At 41.3% G+C, this 19,971-nt stretch overlaps 1 long non-coding RNA gene across 2 annotated transcripts in view; it reads right to left on the bottom strand.

Moving 5' to 3' along the window:
• The window catches only part of LOC128688072 (uncharacterized), a 41,906-nt gene extending 25,528 nt beyond the window's left edge, over window positions 1-16,378 (bottom strand). Inside the window, exon 1 of one of the 2 annotated variants that reach the window (XR_011391095.1) lies at window positions 16,271-16,378. This is a non-coding gene — a long non-coding RNA (uncharacterized lncRNA). Of the gene's footprint in view, window positions 1-16,266 lie in introns of both variants that reach the window. The other variant, XR_011391096.1, reaches the window with a different exon arrangement.
• Window positions 16,379-19,971: the final 3,593 nt, after the last annotated feature.

The raw sequence follows: 19,971 nt of genomic DNA, 5'->3' as shown, positions 1-19,971 counted from the left end.
TAGCTTCAGTTGTTTTACTCTGTCTTCAACATTCAGCATATCCAACTGCTGTAATTCATCCTGGTCTACATGTTCTCTTGGTCCCAGGTCCAGGATGAATCTTACCATTTTGTTCTGGGTGATTTGCAGTCTATCTTTCAGCTTTTTTTTTTCGTTAAGGCAGAGTACCATGAAGAGCAAGCGTAGTCCATATGACATTGTATAAGGGCTAGACATAGTGTCCTGCGAGCCTCAGTAGGTAGACACTGTGCTTATCTATAGAGGAATTTCAGTCTGGCTTTCTTTACAACACTGTTCCGTATCAATTCTCCTGACATGCATGAGTCAAAGGGAATTCCCAGATATTTTACTGAGGAAACTGAAGTGATATGTTTCCCATTTCACCCGACATTTTAAAATTATTTACCCTTCTCAGTTTATGTTTAGTGCCAAAGAGAATGGCTTCAGTTTTCCCGAGGTGTAATGATAGTTTGTTGTCTACTAACCATTTGCTGCAGGACTCCAGTTCCAGTGTTAATACATTAGTTATATCTTGCGGGTCTTTATCTGACACTAACAGAACACTTGACACTGATAGGCATGAGGAGCACCGCTTGTCACGTGCCCCGATTCTGATTTCTCCCCATTTATACAAACTCTTTGCTGCCTATTTGTCAACCACGCCTCTACCCAGGAAAAAATTCTCCTCCTATTCCGTGTGCCTTAAGTTTCCTCAAAAGTCTCTGATGTGGAACTCTATAGAAAGCCTTACTGAAGTCCATATACACAATATCATAATCATTACCTCGATCTACCTCCTCATACACCTTAGCGAAAAAAAGTTAGTAAATTTGTAAGACACGAACGCCCCTTAGTAAAACAGTGTTGAGATTCATATATCAATTTATGCCTATCAAGATGGCTACGAAATGCCTGGGCTATTATTGATTCCATAAATTTTCCCACTATGGATGTAAGGCTTATTGGTCTATAGTTCGAAGCCAAGGACCTGTCACCTGCCTTGTAAATAGATATTACATTTGCCATTTTCCACTTATCAGGCACTATGCCAGTTTGTAGTGATATGGTGAAAAGATTTGCGAAAGGTTTGAAAAGTTCCTCTTTACATTCCTCTAAAACCCATGGAAACAGTTCAACAGGGCCTGAAGATTTGTTAGGTTTTAATTTCTCTATTTGTCTGAGGACCATGTCACTAGTTACTGCAATCGTGCTTAGTTTATTATCGTCCTGTTCTACATAATTTATTATTTCTGGAATTTCGCTAGTGTCTTGCTGAGTAAAAACTGAGAGGAAGTTAGAATTGAAAATTTCACACATATCCTTATCACTGTCAGTGATCTGACCAGAGTTACTCTTAAGTGGGCATATCTTGTCCCTAATCTTACTTCTGTATACCTGAAAAAACCCTTTTGGAGTAGTCATCGAATCCCTTGCGACCTTAGCCTCATAATCCGTTTTTGCTTTTCTTATTCCTTTTTTTATTTCTCTCTTTAATTGAATATACTGATTTCTTAATTGTCAATCCCCTCTTCTGATACGCCTATATATGCCTTTCTTTTGACCAGTGAGATGTTTTAATCTGTTGTTCATCCATTTGGGATAGTTTTTGATAGATCTAATTTCCCTACTCAGAACAAAAGTTGTCTGGCAGCTAGAACTATGCTCTGAAAAACGACATGTTGGCAACCAAGATCACCTACCTGACCCATAGTCATATCATCCCAATTTAGCTCACCCAGGTAATTTTTCAGTATCATGAAATCAGCCAATCGAAAGTCTGAGACAGAGACTTAATTGCTGTTTACTGGGTAATTCCATAATATATTGCAACTAAGTGATTTGTGATCACTTTTCCCAAGCTCCTCATTAACCTCAAGATTATTAATTAGTGAATCTTTGTTGTCAAGAACTAAGTCAAACAGATTGTTTCCTCTAGTTGGTTCCGTCACAACCTGTTCTAAAAAGCAATCCTGAACCGCATCAAGAAAGTCACTAGACTCAAGATTTCCTGTCATATTGTTCCAATCAATTTGTCTAAAGTTAAAATCTCCCATTATCACAACATTTTCATACCTAGATTTCGTAGGGGTTCTTAAATGGAGATATCGTAGGTTGAAGGTAGACACACTTGTAGGATGGTAACTATATTGTCAGACTGAGATGGTGAGGGATGGAGCCCAGCTGCCTTGCCTGTCTGCTGAATGGTCTGCCGCCGAGTGAGGGGGAGGCAGAGGTACGAGCCTACACATGTGCATCCCGTGACGTCACACAAAGCCACAGGCCTACAAGGGATCTCGTATCTAAAGCACATGGATGATACTAATATGCTATGCTATATAATACAGGGAATACAGGGATCAGCAACTATGCTGTCATAGACGCCTTATGAATTTTGTCCCATAACAGCTTATTGCCCTCCATATCAAGGTTTGGGGGCCTATATGTCAAACCCAAAATTAATTTTCATACCCTCGAGAAACTGTAGCCAAGCAGATTCTATGTCCGATGTGTCTATTCTTATATTATGTCTAAGACAACAATTTAAATTATCTCTGACATACATCGCCACTCCACCACCTGTTGACCCTGTCAGTGTGGAACAGGTTATAATCCTGTATGTTGCATTCAGAAGGCATTTCTCTATCTTTCAAGTTGAACCAGGTCTTTGTTATAGCAGTAATATCTATATAACCTACACTTGCAAGTAATCTTAGCTCATCCATCTTATTTCTTAGACTCCTACTGTTTGTATAGTAAACCTTAAGGGAGCTAGTCACTCGTTGCCCTCTGCTATCTCTCTTTGTTTGTTGATCAATTGATTTGCCATTACTAGCAACTTTATTTTGAATATTGTCTTTTAAAAATATCCCTGAGGTATCCTGGTTATATCTGCAGTTTTCAACCCTAGTAATGCAGCCTGATTGTCTCCCACAGGCACCCATACCTCTATAATCTATCAGTTTAAAGTCCTAGACAAGTCATCGATTACCCACCCTCCCTAATCGAATTGGCTAATGCAACCACTCCATCCCCAGAGAGATAAACCCCATCCCTTGCATACATATCATGTTTGCCATAGAATTTGTCCCAGTTATCAATGGATGGGATTGCAAGTTCCTTGCAGCACCTGTCTAGCCAGCAATTTATACCAATTGCCCTAGACATCCATTCATTGCCCATTCCCCTTCTAGGCAAGATGCTACATATGATAGGGATCCCTCCCTTAGACCTGACTACTTCTATGGCTGACCTGTACTTATCCAGTAGCTCCTGTCTCCTGCCCTTCCCAATGTCATTTCCACCAGCACTAACACAGATAATGGGCTTGTTCCCATTACCTGACGTACTATTATCCAACCTGCTGACTATGTCACCAACACCAGCTCCTGGGAGGCACTCTGTCTGGCCTTTCTATCTCTGTTACAAAAAACACGGTCCATATATCTTACCTGAGAGTCTCTCACAATCAGAATATTCTTACCTTGATTAACAGGGGAGTCAGAGGTACCTTTAACCTCACTAACCACTTAAGTACACTCGTCTTGGAGAACAGAGAATCTATTTCCTACCTTCACATATTCTTTATTAACCCTCTTTATCTTCCTTCTTCCTGAACTGTGACCCACTTACCACTTAAAGCGGCTGCCACTCTCACTGGTGGCAAGCATTTCCTCCTTTCCAGCACTGTCTATCTCACACTCACTCCCAAATACATCTAGGCGAAGCTTCAGCCTCCTATTTTTCTCCTGAAGAAGTAGAGCCTCCTTCAACTCTTGAAGCTGAGATTCTAAAACACTACAACAAGCCATGGTGCTTGGTAACACCCAACGCCACACGTGACCACTGACCTCAGCGCACTCTCATTAAAAGTTTCATCTGGAAAGGGATCAGAATAATGCAACAGCACATAACCCGAAACGGGTCGGATAACTGCTGAACGAACCTTAGGCTATTGTAACCCGACACACTGGGGAAAACTGGGAGAACACCCTGATTACCCTTCAGGCCACAAATATTCCATTGTAAATAAATTGTTATTCACAAAGACAGGTATGCTAACATTGAGAATCGACAAAATCTATAGGCTAGTAGGGTCAGTGAGGTCAATGTGTGGAGGCAACGGAAAGCATGTAAGCAATGAGGAATCAGAATGCTGTGAAGGAAAAGATTGCTGCGAGGGCTGTAAGAAATAAGGAGGGGAATAAGGATGTGGATAGGTGTCCATTGAGGGTTTCGTTTCCGCAATGTAGTTGGAGATACAATCAAGTGTTTCAGCGGGCAAGGAAGATGCCGATACCATGACTTTAGAGACAGGTGAGGTAGAGCAAGTAGAGATCGTGTGAGGGAAAAGCTCAATAGATAGGAGTAGCGAGGGAGTATATAGTAACAATAGTTTCATTGCCGGCTACTTGTTAAGGTAGGGTAAGTCCAGCTCCCACTATTCCCCCCCTTTTTCCCCCTCCCCGAAAGTGATAGTTTGATTGCTGGCTGCTGTTAAGGTAGGGTCAGTCTAGCTCCCGCTATCCCTTCCCCTCACTCTTCCCCCCCCCCACGAAAGGGGACGTGTGGGGCTCCGGCCAAACAGTAATCACTCGACTCACTGCTCCCAGCACTACTGTAAGTACATGCCTGCTCATATTCTAGTGGACTTATTGGTTGAAAGCTTCACTTTTGACCAATAATAATCTTAGTCCTTTCAGTCTTGCTCTATGTTAAATGTCTTAATAATCACCACGCCTTTTAGGTATTGTACTTATAATGGAGAGTGATTTCTTAAGCAGTGGGTAACCTGTCTCTTTCCAGCTTGGAATGACAGAATGGGTCACCTGCCAACCAACGAGTAGAATTGAAGGAGACGGACTAACATCCTGTGACGTCCCATGTTTTATCTACTTGCCTGTGCACATGTATGAAGAATCAGGACGTAACCCCTCATCATTGCAATGGTAAAGAACCTGCTTTCCTGTCATCTGGATAGATTATTTGCGGCTATAGACTCTGTGAAGAACGAGCCGGTGGGTTGTCACCAACACCTGCGACCCCCCCCCCCATATCAGCAACGGCTACGATTTCAACAACACGCAGTGTCACCAACACCAGACACCCAAGTTTTATATATATTAGCATTGAATTCAGATATCATTTATATTTTTCATTTTTCATTTTTTTAATGTAGGTTCAATATTTCATATTTAAGTGTTTTATATTTTATATTTTCTAAATAATAAAGTGTTTATGTTTGTCAGTTTTTCTTTTTCTATGCATTAATTTTCCTGAGGAGGAGCCAGCCTTAGTAATACTGACTGAAGTTGTTACAGGGCTGAGTAAGCCTTCACAATCGAGGAGACTATAGAGGGGGGATTATGAGCTTGGAGAGATGTACCGGCGGGGAGAATAAAGTCCTGCGATGGAACAGGAAGGGAAGCAGGCTGGAGGGGAAATGGGGAAAAAGTTTGTGGAAGAGGCAGAAGAAGAGGGGCCACAAGAGGGAGGTGAACCTCCACCTTCGTGTGGGCTTAAGAGATAGGTTTAACTTTGCAGGCAATAGGCGCAAAGAAGGTGCAGGTGTGCGAGGTCTCGTAGACTGAGAAATTAGCCGGCGAGAAGATGAAGAGGTAGAGGTAAGAAGAGGTAAGGAGGTGGGGGCTTCAGAGGGTAAAACCGCAAAATAATTAGATACGTGGGTGACCCCGGAAAACATGGCACCAAAGGAGCTGATAGGCGGGGGGACCGTCGAGGTTGGAGGTCTCCTAGGTACTCGAGAATAAGGAACATGAGGAAGATTGAAGACTGAGACACTCATGCAGCATATGGGAATCTTTATTGAAGAAACGTTTCGCCACACAGTGGCTTCATCAGTCCAAACAAAGGAGAATGGTGAAGAACAGGAGTTCGAGGTAATCAATCCCTCAGCCTTGAGGCGATGTAATCAGTCCATCAAGACTGATGGACTGATTACATCGACTCAAGGCTGGGTCTATGGTTCAGTATCTCAAGAAACCCGACAATGACCATAGTTCATCAAATGATTTTAGTCATGATCCTGGAAGTAAAAGGTATAAAATACCGACACAATGGAAAAATAAGCATATAAACAGTAAAATATTGTCCTTTATTGACAACGTTTCGCCCACACAGTGGGCTTTATCAAGTTACAAACTGATCTGTTTGTAACTTGATAAAGCCCACTGTGTGGGCGAAACGTTGTCAAAAAAGGATCACATTATACTGCTTATGTGTTTATTTTTCCAGGCATGATTCTACTGATAACACTGGTGTTGATTCTGACTCCGACAATGGTAATATAAGCGAGAGGAATGAAGGAAATGAGAGTCTGAGAGAGTTAGCATCGATGTGTGACGCTTCTTCTTGGAAAATTCCAGTTCCAGACCATTCCAGGATTGAAATCATCAGAAAAGGCAGTTATGTTTATCGGAACAAGGATGACCCTTTTCGTGTTTCAAAGAGGAAAAATGCGAAAGGGGATGAACGTCAGCTTTCCAAAGAATGATTCTACATAAAGATGCCGAATGGTGAGAAAGTTTTGCGATCATGAATGGTGTACTCACCAGTCAGTGGGAAATTATACTGTTACTGCTGTAGATTGTTTACCAATGGTGTTGCAAGTATAACATCAAAGTTTGTGACTAGGTTTTAAATACAGTGGAAGCTGAATCCAAAAGTAAACAATCATGAAACTTCTGATAAACACCTACACTGACTCGTGAATTGGAAAACCATGGCAGCCGGTCTAAGGGTGAACATAACCACAGATGCAGAAATAATTGTTTCATTGTAAATCCAGAAGAAAAGGTGGAGGGAAATATGGTACAGGTTGCTCGACATTACACTGTTTCTGGCTAAACAGAAGCTAGCATTTCGCGGACACAGGGAGGACGAATTCTCATCAAATAGAGGAAACTTTCTTGAGATATTTGAATTAATGGCTAAGTATGATCCTGTACTAATAGAGCTGCATAGCACCTAATGAGACTGAATACAGCTCAACTGAACACAAGTCATCAGTTTCGTATCACTCACTATCAACTCAAAATGAGTTTTTAAGTGTTCTGGCAAATCGAGTCAAAGAGAAACTTGTTACTGATATCAAGAGAGCTGTATACTACAGCGTTATGTTTGACAGTACACCAGATGTGTCACACACTGACCAAATGTCAGAAATTATCAGGTAAGTGAAAATGGAGGATGGAAGAGTTCAAGTGAACGAAGTTCTTGCTTTTTTCTCTTTGAAGTGCCAAAAAAGCTGCTGATATCAGTTCTGGTATCCTGAAAAAGCTGGAAAGTGATGGACTGGACTTCATTCTGTGCCGTGCTCAGGGATATGACAATGCTGCAACCATGGCTGGGGTCCATGGAGGTGTACAAATCATTCTCAAGGGAAAGAACAAGTAGGCAATTTTCAGTGGTTGTGTGGACCATTTATTGAACTTGTGTAGTCAACATTCTTTTGCAGAGAATTCATCATGTGTGAATATTTTTGTCAGCCTAGAGGCAGCGTACACATTCTTTGCCTCCTCCACCCATCGATGGGATGTATTAGTGGACCATACTGCAGTCTCTTTCAAAAGATTATCAACAAGATGGAGTTATCATTACAGTATAGTGAAACCAGTAGCGGAATCGTTCGAGAAATTTGTGGCAGCGGCTGAAGCTCTTTGCGATCCACAGGAAACTTTGGATACAAGAGGAGCAGCACAAGGTCTTCTCCCTGTTGTGTGCGATTTCACATTTTTGTGTTATCTGTATTCTGGTGTGATATACATCGGGGGGTTCAGCTTGCACAGCAGTATTTGCAGACTAAGGATTTAACTCTTGACAAAGTGATGGTGAAGCTAGAGGCACTGCGATTATTTTTGTATGAAGGGCGAGATCGTATTGTGGAGAATTTAATACAACAGCACTTTTGAAATATGAGAAATATGGATTTCCAACAGAGAGAACAATCAGGTTAAAGAAAAGGATGGCAGGGGAGCAGGCAAGAGATTCCGGACTCGCTCTACAGGAAGAAAACAAGATGGCGATGTTGGAGTGCATTGATCGTTTTCATAATGAACTCGAGATACGATCAAAAGCAATGAAGGACGTGGCAGCCATGTTTGTGGTCATTCAGACGAAGAATCTTCTACAAGCTACTGAAGAGGAATTGGAGGTGATGGCTTCAAGACTCAGTCTTCTATAATGACATATGCAAGAATGAGCTCATGTTTAAAACACCAAGACTAAGACAGCACTTGAAAGCTGCTGATGTTGATCTTAAAAAAGTTAAGCACTGGGCTACAGTGGATGTACTAACATTCATAGATGAATGGGATTTCATTGAATCTCTTCCAACTCTGACACTCTGCCTGAGGTTGTTCCTTGCTATATGTGTTGCTGTGGCTTCTTATGAAAGGAGTTTCTCCAAGTTGAAGCTGATTAAAAACTATTTACGGTCCACAATGAGTCAATCCAGAATCTCTAACATAGAAAATGGGTCAGTTGACAGCATTGATTTTGATGATGTGATAGATGATTTTGCAGGACTGAAGGCAAGGAAATGTAAGATCTGATTCACTGAGATGTTACCTGTACTTAAGGTCAAATAGGAACTAGTGTTTCTCTGATATTACAAGTTTTTTTTTAAGATGAATAGATGTAGGATCTGTTGGTTGTACTCAAAGTGGTATATGAGTTTATGTTTCCTCAATATTACTACGATTATTTATTTTATCATTAATAAAGTTGAGAAGTATTCTCCTGTTACGTTTATGACCCTTAAATGTTCTCATTGCTAAACATTAGCCACTGGTCATGCATTAGTGACGTAACTGGAGTTTAGTCCCCCCATCCCCCCCCCCTTGGATTTTATGGGGGGTGACACCAAAGATGCCGCCCCCAGGTGACACCAACCCTAGCAACGCCACTTAGATTAATGTAGTGTTCTTGTTTACCCATTTGCTGTTACTCTCATAGTGACACAATAATGTCCTCCTAACCACGAATTGTGAGTTACTTTCAGGACCTGTGGTATGAATTTCTTTGGTATTAATATCCTATCTGATTTTATTATTCTTACCAGTAGCCAGAAAAAAATAGTATGTGATTGTTCATGATATATTAAGCAGGGTGACTAGAGTTGGATTCAACAATGGAAGCTTCAGGAGCATAAGCCAGAGACAAGTCCCTTTGTTGCTCTTTTTGGAAGGTCAGTATCTCAGACATGGAAACAAGAGCGTCTAGGAATCCTGCGACCTCGAAATAGGAAGGCTTGATCAAGGGATTTTCACTAGATTTACATGTCCTTGGCCAGTTTTTCCTCGTAAAATTAACTGTCTATTCCTGGATCGCAGTCCTCGAAGGTAAGGCTAGCATTCTCTTCAAACTTTCGACATTGTCCGAGTTATGGTTAATATCGTCATCGGAGAAGAGGCCTCTGTTGTTACAATAGACTTGGGACAGCATCTAGAAGGTAGAACATTGCTACCAAGCACATTAATGTATCTTCCATGGGGAACCTCCCAGACACACCTTTTTAAATACCCAGTTTAACACTGGACTTTAATGAAATTCTTTTAGGAGAACATAAAAAAAATAAACTGCCTCCTAAAAGCTTTTAACAACAGTAAGGAGTTTAAAATTGTCTCCTCAGAAAGTGAAAGTATCCTCACTTATATTAAGGAGCAATAAGCCTTGGAATCCCTGAAGGTGGATACTTCACTGGGACATTCCGGCTCCTTAAAGAGATTTGACTATTACTATGAAAAGGTGCCAACAGGCATCTGTAACCCGATGATTTGCTTTATTAATAAGCACAGTTATTTTCCAGAGAGGTCATGGTATGGACTTACCACTATCAACACTTTTACTTTGTTTTGGGCAAGTGGCCTTTATATGGCTTGGCTTATGTCAGTAGTATGGGTTCAGGAGTCTAGTCTCTTGCTTCTTGCTGGTTTTGAGGCAGACGTTGTTTTTTCAACTCCAGCTTCCATTTTCGGTCTCTGTCCATACCGAGCTGGACAAGGACCGGTTAGTCTCAAATGTATCTGCAAGCCTGACCACCTTTATAGTAGTTGCCACTGAGTGGTCTTCTTAGAAAAAACTTCTTCACTTAAACCAGTCGTGAATTTCTGCGCTTTGCCATATAATGCTGTATGAAGCAGTGTTGCCCAATGCTCGAGTGACCATCGCAAAGTTTAAGCCTGATCGAGAATCTGATCAGGCTCAGAATCCGAAAACAGAGGTACTAGCGACACAGATTTCTGGACATTGTCTCCTCACCTTCTCTTCCTCCTTAGCAAACGCACGTTGCTCCCGGGGTGCTCAAGATAACGATGCTGACTCCCCCCCCCCCACAAGACAAACCCGATTAGCTACCTCTTGCCATACTTGAATTGTTGTCCTGTTGCTCCTGAGTTTGTCTTCCCCAATAATGATTAAACAATCGAAGAGGGGAGTGGCACTTTGCCCTTTCAGTGTGCAATAGCACACAACGACTAGCAGATTTTTAACGTAGCGACGTAGGCAGGCTCGTACAGACAACGTAGAGTTGTACAATGCACCCCGTATTATGCACACAGGTATACCTGTGTGCATAATACCTACTTGTAGCATGATAACCAAAGTAGGAATGAGAACTGAGCAAATGTCATCAGTGAATATATACTTATATATTTCCTTGATCAAAGTAGCATACAAGTATATGCATAAAGTATATACACTATGTACAGAATAGCAAATTTGCAAGCAAGGGACAGTAAAAGCTGCTAGCGACCAAACTCGAGGTAAGTCTGCCAAATCTGATCCACAGGTCCCAGACATCACTTCAGATTTTTGGCGGACTTTTTTATGATTGGCTGGGTTGAATCAGACTGCTAGCATGACAAGGAAAGCCCATCCTCCTATACTCTTAATAGCTGGTTCGCTGGCCTGGAGGATATGCCTATATGGGTGTGTGACATATGCCGAATAAAATGTAATGTACTCTTAGAATGCCACAATAAGGTTCATTTATCTAGGGCTGGGATGAGCGCTTTCTCTAGCTCAGTGGAGGGAACAGTTAGGGCTTCAAACTAAGAATAGTTTGACATATGGATTATTGTTTGAATTTGAAATATGGTTCAACAGAAGTGGACAATATGAATTATAAGGGTAGCGATATTGTGAGTTTTGGGGATACCAGTTACAGGCAATATGAGGTAAGGTTATTGATGAATATTGGAAATTCAGTAGCACTAGGTGATAAGGACAGCATCAGAGATAATGGAGGAGCGGGAATGAACAGGAAAAGGAAAGAGAACAGGTTTCTCAATACATATTATGGAGATAGTTGTAGTGCTTGAAGCAAGATGGATGAGTTGTTATTAGTTGCAAGTGCGAGACATACTGATGTATTTTCCATAATTCAGACGTGATTTATTATGAAGACCCGAGACGTGGCTGCTGAATGCCATATTCAGGATTTTAAATTGTTCCACATTGACAAAAATAACAGGAAGGAAGGAGGGAGGCAATATATGTTAAACAGATAATAAGACTGAAGGATTTGTAGATGAATGGTTCAGAGAACCGACATGTTGATAAATTAGACAGATGTGCAACTCTTGGGTATCTTTATTGAGGAGATACCCAAGGGAAGAGTTTTTCTCCATATACTCTTCCCTCCTTGCAAGTGATGCAAGGAAGGAAGAGTATATGGAGAAAAAGAGAGAAGTTAAGAGAGTGGTGAAGCAATGTAAAAAGAGAGCAAATGAGAGAGTGGGTGAGATGTTATCAACAAATTTTGTTGAAAATAAGAAAAAGTTTTGGAGTGAGATTAACAAGTTAAGAAAGCCTAGAGAACAAATGGATTTGTCAGTTAAAAATAGGAGAGGAGAGTTATTAAATGGAGAGTTAGAGGTATTGGGAAGATGGAAGGAATATTTTGAGGAATTGTTAAATGTTGATGAAGATAGGGAAGCTGTGATTTCGTGTATAGGGCAAGGAGGAATAACATCTTGTAGGAGTGAGGAAGAGCCAGTTGTGAGTGTGGGGGAAGTTCGTGAGGCAGTAGGTAAAATGAAAGGGGGTAAGGCAGCCGGGATTGATGGGATAAAGATAGAAATGTTAAAAGCAGGTGGGGATATAGTTTTGGAGTGGTTGGTGCAATTATTTAATAAATGTATGGAAGAGGGTAAGGTACCTAGGGATTGGCAGAGAGCATGCATAGTTCCTTTGTATAAAGGCAAAGGGGATAAAAGAGAGTGCAAAAATTATAGGGGGATAAGTCTGTTGAGTGTACCTGGTAAAGTGTATGGTAGAGTTATAATTGAAAGAATTAAGAGTAAGACGGAGAATAGGATAGCAGATGAACAAGGAGGCTTTAGGAAAGGTAGGGGGTGTGTGGACCAGGTGTTTACAGTGAAACATATAAGTGAACAGTATTTAGATAAGGCTAAAGAGGTCTTTGTGGCATTTATGGATTTGGAAAAGGCGTATGACAGGGTGGATAGGGGGGCAATGTGGCAGATGTTGCAAGTGTATGGTGTAGGAGGTAGGTTACTGAAAGCAGTGAAGAGTTTTTACGAGGATAGTGAGGCTCAAGTTAGAGTATGTAGGAAAGAGGGAAATTTTTTCCCAGTAAAAGTAGGCCTTAGACAAGGATGTGTGATGTCACCGTGGTTGTTTAATATATTTATAGATGGGGTTGTAAGAGAAGTAAATGCGAGGGTCTTGGCAAGAGGCGTGGAGTTAAAAGATAAAGAATCACACACAAAGTGGGAGTTGTCACAGCTGCTCTTTGCTGATGACACTGTGCTCTTGGGAGATTCTGAAGAGAAGTTGCAGAGATTGGTGGATGAATTTGGTAGGGTGTGCAAAAGAAGAAAATTAAAGGTGAATACAGGAAAGAGTAAGGTTATGAGGATAACAAAAAGATTAGGTGATGAAAGATTGAATATCAGATTGGAGGGAGAGAGTATGGAGGAGGTGAACGTATTCAGATATTTGGGAGTGGACGTGTCAGCGGACGGGTCTATGAAAGATGAGGTGAATCATAGAATTGATGAGGGAAAAAGAGTGAGTGGTGCACTTAGGAGTCTGTGGAGACAAAGAACTTTGTCCTTGGAGGCAAAGAGGGGAATGTATGAGAGTATAGTTTTACCAACGCTTTTATATGGGTGTGAAGCGTGGGTGATGAATGTTGCAGCGAGGAGAAGGCTGGAGGCAGTGGAGATGTCATGTCTGAGGGCAATGTGTGGTGTGAATATAATGCAGAGAATTCGTAGTTTGGAAGTTAGGAGGAGGTGCGGGATTACCAAAACTGTTGTCCAGAGGGCTGAGGAAGGGTTGTTGAGGTGGTTCGGACATGTAGAGAGAATGGAGCGAAACAGAATGACTTCAAGAGTGTATCAGTCTGTAGTGGAAGGAAGGCGGGGTAGGGGTCGGCCTAGGAAGGGTTGGAGGGAGGGGGTAAAGGAGGTTTTGTGTGCGAGGGGCTTGGACTTCCAGCAGGCATGCGTGAGCGTGTTTGATAGGAGTGAATGGAGACAAATGGTTTTTAATACTTGACGTGCTGTTGGAGTGTGAGCAAAGTAACATTTATGAAGGGATTCAGGGAAACCGGCAGGCCGGACTTGAGTCCTGGAGATGGGAAGTACAGTGCCTGCACTCTGAAGGAGGGGTGTTAATGTCGCAGTTTAAAAACTGTAGTGTAAAGCACCCTTCTGGCAAGACAGTGATGGAGTGAATGATGGTGAAAGTTTTTCTTTTTCGGGCCACCCTGCCTTGGTGGGAATCGGCCGGTGTGATAATAAAAAAAAAAAAAATAATAAACCCAAGAGTTGCACATGTGTCTAATTTATCAAGACTGAAGGAGCACATTCTATCTGAGTAGGAATTTCCGGAGAGGCATGGAAAATTTATTTTAGACGAAACATACTGCCCCCAAGAACCCGGACAGGGACCAAGGGAAACTTTGGGTAAAAATTTGTTATGACTTCAATGCGCGATAATATAGTAATTCTAGTGGACTTTAACTTTAGTCAGAGTGATTGGAATTTCTTGACTGGGAATCTAAAGTCAAACGACTTCGTAGAGGTAATTCAAGATTGTGACAGAAACAACTAGAGGAAATAACTTGTTTAATTTAGTTTTAACAAAGAAGGAAACCCTTGTTAATAATACGGAGATAACAGAGGAACTTGGGACGAGTGACCAGAAATCGATTACATTTAACATGTAAGTGCGTAAGTAAATTTAATCCAAATTAGATCCCAAATTTTCTTTTGTCAGATAACATTGATCCTAAACACGATACACGTTGAAAAAAAAAACTTATTCACTAAAGAGAAATAAGATCGAAGAGAAATGATCCTAAATGGATGAAAAGATAGGCCTAACAAGAGAGGTGAAGTTTATCTTATAATAATATATCACATTAAGTGGAGATTATGAAAGTGATAAATAAAGCTAGATAGGATAATGAAACTGAACTTGATAAGGATTCGAAATGAAAACGAGTTTTTTCCCAAATATATAGAGTAAAGGTTAGAGAAATTCTAAGTCTTCTTAATACTAACCCAGGACAGCTTACCAACACTGGGAAGGAAATTTGCTCGGATTTCACTAAAAAATACAAACGATATCCAAAGAATTAATTAATTATTATAGTGGTCCTTAAGAAAATAAATTATGTAATGTCAGTCACTAGGAATACGGTAATCAAACAAGTTGACCGATTAAAGCAAAATAAGTTCCCAGGACCAGATGAACTTTTTTCATTGATTCTTAAAGAATGCAAAATGGAACTTAGTGTACTATTAAATACCATTTTCAATATATCTCTTCAAACAGGTGTAGTGTCTAATGAAATTCCTATTTTAAAATCAGGGGATAAGTCATTACCGTCAAATTACCGCCCAACATACCTGACCACAACTGCAGGCAAATTTCGAAAGTCAATTATATCTGATATTATAAAAATCTATAATGTAATACTCAACATGGATTCACGAGTAGCCGTTTTTGTCTTGACTTTTCTCAGTAAAACATTTGAAGCAGTTGATCATGATAAAGAATACGATATTGTTAATTTGGATTTTAGTAAAGCTTTGGAGTTGAGTATCCCACAAAAGAATGGTAAAGAAAGGAGCACGTCATGGTGTTGGGGAATCTGGGTATGGGTCAAGGCGTGGCTGACCAGTCTGCATAAATGGGGTGAAATCCGAATGAGGATCAGTCACAAGTGGTATTCCACAAGGATCAGTTTTAGGCCAGTTGTTCATAATGTGCATTAACAACCTTGACGAGAAAATAACAATGATATGATCGAATTCGCTAACGTCGGAAAAAATAGGCAGGATATTATATTCCAGGGTGTTTGTTGCCATTGAGCTTCAGGAGGGTATAGACAAGCTTATATCGAGGTCAGAAAAATGGCGGATGCATTTCAGTGTAGGTAAATGCAAAATCCTGAAGCTCATGAATGCAAATAACTGTCAATTATTTGGCAAGACAGCAATACCTGAGCATGTGTAATAAGGCTAACATATTACTGGGATTTATATCAAGAAGTATAAGTAACAGCAGTTCAGAGGTTATATTATAACTCCATACATCAGCTGTGCGGCGTCACTTGGATTATACAGCTCATTGCTAATTGCCATATTATAGAAGGATTATAGATTTACTGGAGAACTTACAGAGAAGAAAGGCTAAATTAATCCACTGAATAAGAAATCTTTTATAATTGGGTTGAGAGCCCAATTATAAAAGATTGTAGAATGTTTAATTTTAAGAAAGACATGATTAAAATGTATAAGTGAAAAATGGGCATAAATAAAATTGACGTAAATAATGTTTTTAGGGCATCCCTTCAAGAAAGAACTCGAAATAAAATATTCAGATTAGACATGCTTAGGTTTAGAAAGAGTGTAGGAGAGTGCTGGTTTGGACAAAGAGAACATAATGACTGGAACAATGTGACTAGTTAGGCCACTGAAGCATAGCCCTTAATTAGCTTGTAATATAGGCTAGATAAACACGTAAGTGAGAGGCATTGGATTTGAGTTTGTCCTTAAGTAGCATTTAGAATGGGTTTGGACAGTATTTTTGTTAGAGGTCTTTGTTTGAGAAATACCTGCTTAGTATGGGACAGTAGGCCTACTGAAGTCTTCCTCCATTATTACGTTCTTATAACCACAGTGTGAGATAGGCATACCTGTAGTCGCAGGAGCAGAAATGGTATAAAATTGGTAGTTAGTAGCAATAAGAACAGCTAAATAAACTCACATACTTATGCTGCAGTTTAACTGGTAGTTAAGGTAAGCTTCGTCTGCCAGGTGCCAGACCGGGTGTTAGGAAAGATGAACTGGTGAGATGTTGCTTCCTGGTTGACTGTCCAGAGAGTGGGAGCGAGTCAAGCTGAAAACAGGTATTACAAGCTCAGACAGCAGGTCGCCACCAGAAGGCAAGCTCCTCGCTAAGGGGGTGGAGCTACCTGCACACAACACTGCCACTGCAACCGCACCCCAGACGGTGAGACTTACGTGACAAGGAGGAACAATTAGGTATCTTTATTGATGAAACGTTTCTCCTACACAATAGACTTCATCCTTTGAAGGCGAAACGTTTCATCAATAAAGATACCCACATGTTGCACATGTGTCTTATTCAACCTGTGAGTATTTTATACCATTTTCAACAATACTGTCAGACACTGCAGCACAAAGGTATCTTGGTACAGAGGACATCTTTCATTCTTCTATGAGTATCTACTAGTAATGATTGAGAAGAGTTGGATTCTCAGATGGACCTACCTTCTTACTTCCACTACTGGATCCCGTCCCCTACAACGTCTTCCAGATCATCCACCTCACCTTCAACAGTATTTAAGACTCAGTTCTCATACTTCAGCTTCATATTATTACAAACCATTGAGCTGAACTTTTCTCTAAGCTGAGGGACTGACCACCTCAAATACTTTTTCTCCAAGGTTGATGGCCTGATTACATCATCTTCATTTCATTAAAAAAAAACCGCGGTCAAAGAGTCTCAAAACTCCAGACCGTCGCGACTCTCTGACCGCGGGTTCAAACCCCTCCTGTGTTGTGGTTTGTTTCCAATCGTGTCATTACGATTTCGTGAGTCATTAATTTCATTACTCCTTTTATATTTGACTGAAGAAGCCTACTGTGTAGGAGGAATCTTTTAACAAGTAAGATATTAAGCTGTCGCACATGTATCTTAATCTTGAGGGAGTTATATACCATTTTAAACAATGACAGGGAGACCATCAGGACGGGCGTCATACAGGGCGTCCCATTAGGCGCCCGCCAGGGATTCTATCAGGGTGTCCGTCAGGGCGTTCGTCATGGTAGCCGTCAAGGCGTCCATAATGGTAGTCGTTAGGGCCTCCATCATGGTAGCCATCAGGGTATCCATCATGGAAGTCATCAGGGCATCTGTCAAGGGAGTCATCAGGGCGTCATGGTAGTCATCAGGATGTTAGTCATGGTAGTCATCAGAGCGTCCGGCATGGTAGTCATCAGGCTGTCCGTCATGGTAGTCATCAAAGCTTCTGCCATGGTAGTCGCCAGGGCGTCCATCATGGTGATAGTCAGGGCGTCCATCATGGTAGTCGTGAAATGAAAAAAATTAAGCGAGAGAGGTGAATGACAGTTGAAATTTTATTTTTCCTTCCGGTAAGGGAATCGTGTAATAATATTGACATAATTACCGACAAAATGTTAGGTATAAAGAACACAAATGCAGCTTATGTGACATTTTATTGTGGCAACGTTTCGCTCTCCAAGAACCTTGTCAATCTTTACGAGAATGTTTATTTGTCAGTCGTCATTGTTGCAGGCGTGGTTCAATGATAAGGCTTCGGAGGCTTCTTACTTTATTTGTAATATCTGGGTACACAGGCAGTGTGTTTGTGCCCATGGCCCCAAGGGGGATGCCATGCCAGCGAGGGAGAGAGGAGTAGGCCTTTTTGACTCTCGTATGCCTGGACGCCAAGTGAGAAAGAGGCAGGGTGATGCCGTTTCAAGTGGCATGCCCACTGTGAGGCCTACAGGTGGCAGCACGAACATGGCGCGAATTATGAACTTAGCTGGCAGACAGCATAGGCAGTCTATGCAGACAGTACAGGCTGTCTACATTTGCTCGGACATGCACCACCACGGTCGTCCTCGACCATGACAGGCAGTAAGAAAAAACTCGGTCTCTCTCTCGAAGGAACAGGACACAGAACACAAAATAAAAGCATATATATATATATATATATATATATATATATATATATATATATATATATATATATATATATATATATATATATATATATATATATATATATATATATATATATATATATTTCAACAAGTTGGTCGTCTCCCACCGAGGCAGGGTGACCCAAAAAAGAAAGAAAATGTCCAAAAAGAAAATACTTTCATCATCATTCAGCACTTTCACCACACTCACACATTATCACTGCTTTTGCAGAGGTGCTCAGAATACAACAGTTTAGAAGCATATACGTATAAAGATACACAACATATCCCTCCAAACTGCCAATATCCCAAACCCCTCCTTTAAAGTGCAGGCATTGTACTTCCCATTTCCAGGACTCAAGTCCGACTATAAGAAAATAACCGGTTTCCCTGAATCCCTTCACTAAATATTACCCTGCTCACACTCCAACAGATCGTCAGGTCCCAAGTATCATTCGTCTCCATTCACTCCTATCTAACACGCTCATATATATATATATATATATATATATATATATATATATATATATATATATATATACATGTGTGGACATGGAAAAAAAAACTTCCTACAGGGAGGGAAGAAAAAAACAGGTGGGGTGTGCTAAATATCGTGGTCATAGGTAGTGAGCATCAATGAGCATCACTGCACGCCTTTCTGCATCTGGACAGATACTGCAACACAGGATACGGTCTACTCTGGAATGGTGAAGCAGTCATCGTAGTAGTCACTGCAGGGTCCACTCAACCTGGGGCACAACCTGCTGGTGCCCTCTAGTGAGGCACCATCAGTACTCGGCAACTGAGCAGGACTTCTTCTGGCAAGCGACTCAGGAGGACATTTCTCGACTGGTACTGTTGCTGGGGCTGTCACTGCCAGCGAGCGTGGAGTGAGTCGTGGCAGAGACAACTCGGCAAAACATCTGGAAGTCGTAACATCATACACCATACTGGAGTGAGTGAGCTAGCAGTCAAAGTGACATCAACTTTGTGCAGGCTGCTCACTGAAGCTTATGACACGAGGCTGACACAGCGCCTGCCGACAGGGTCTAACTGCGGCTTGACGAGTGTCATTCTCTCGGCAGTTTGAGTTATAGCAGAGGTTAGTCTAAACGTCCCCAGACTGGTCTACATATAACTGCTCTGAAGGTCAGGAGGTGAAGTGAAACAAATCTAGATGGGAATCATAGTGAGTACGATTCTGCACGGCATCACGAGTGGCGAGCACAAAAAGCTTTCTGCACAAAGGGCTCAGATGCTTGGGGCTGACTAGTGTCAGCTGTCAAACATGCAGGTCACACCAAGTGACAAGTAACACGAGGTGCTACAAAGTGGTCCGGGTGCAGACCTGTGGTCCACACACAGCTGGGCTCAAGACCACACAGGACACAGAAAACTTCACATACCCACACTGCACATGCGGTACAACATGGCTTACTAGCAAATGATGTTTTTCTGTGCAAGAATCGACCCTAAGCCATACACGAACATGGGAGAACACTGACTTAGAGGAATTAACACGTGACATATAACTTCTCTCAATCTTCTCGACAGCACAACATGTTGCTCACTGTGAAAACGCTCGATGTGACATCATGTAGTGATGTCAGGGGTGAACGTCATGAGGTGATGTCATGGGTTGACATCGTGAGGTGACGTCAGGATGACATCGTGACGTCGTGAAGTCTGGCAGCATCGTGGATGACGCAGTGAGCTGACG

The sequence above is a fragment of the Cherax quadricarinatus genome, unplaced genomic scaffold (assembly GCF_038502225.1).
Source record: "Cherax quadricarinatus isolate ZL_2023a unplaced genomic scaffold, ASM3850222v1 Contig196, whole genome shotgun sequence".
NCBI classification, from domain to species: domain Eukaryota; kingdom Metazoa; phylum Arthropoda; class Malacostraca; order Decapoda; family Parastacidae; genus Cherax; species Cherax quadricarinatus.
The sequence above is the reverse complement of the archived record's forward strand: the minus strand, read 5'-3'. Positions and strand labels throughout refer to the sequence as shown.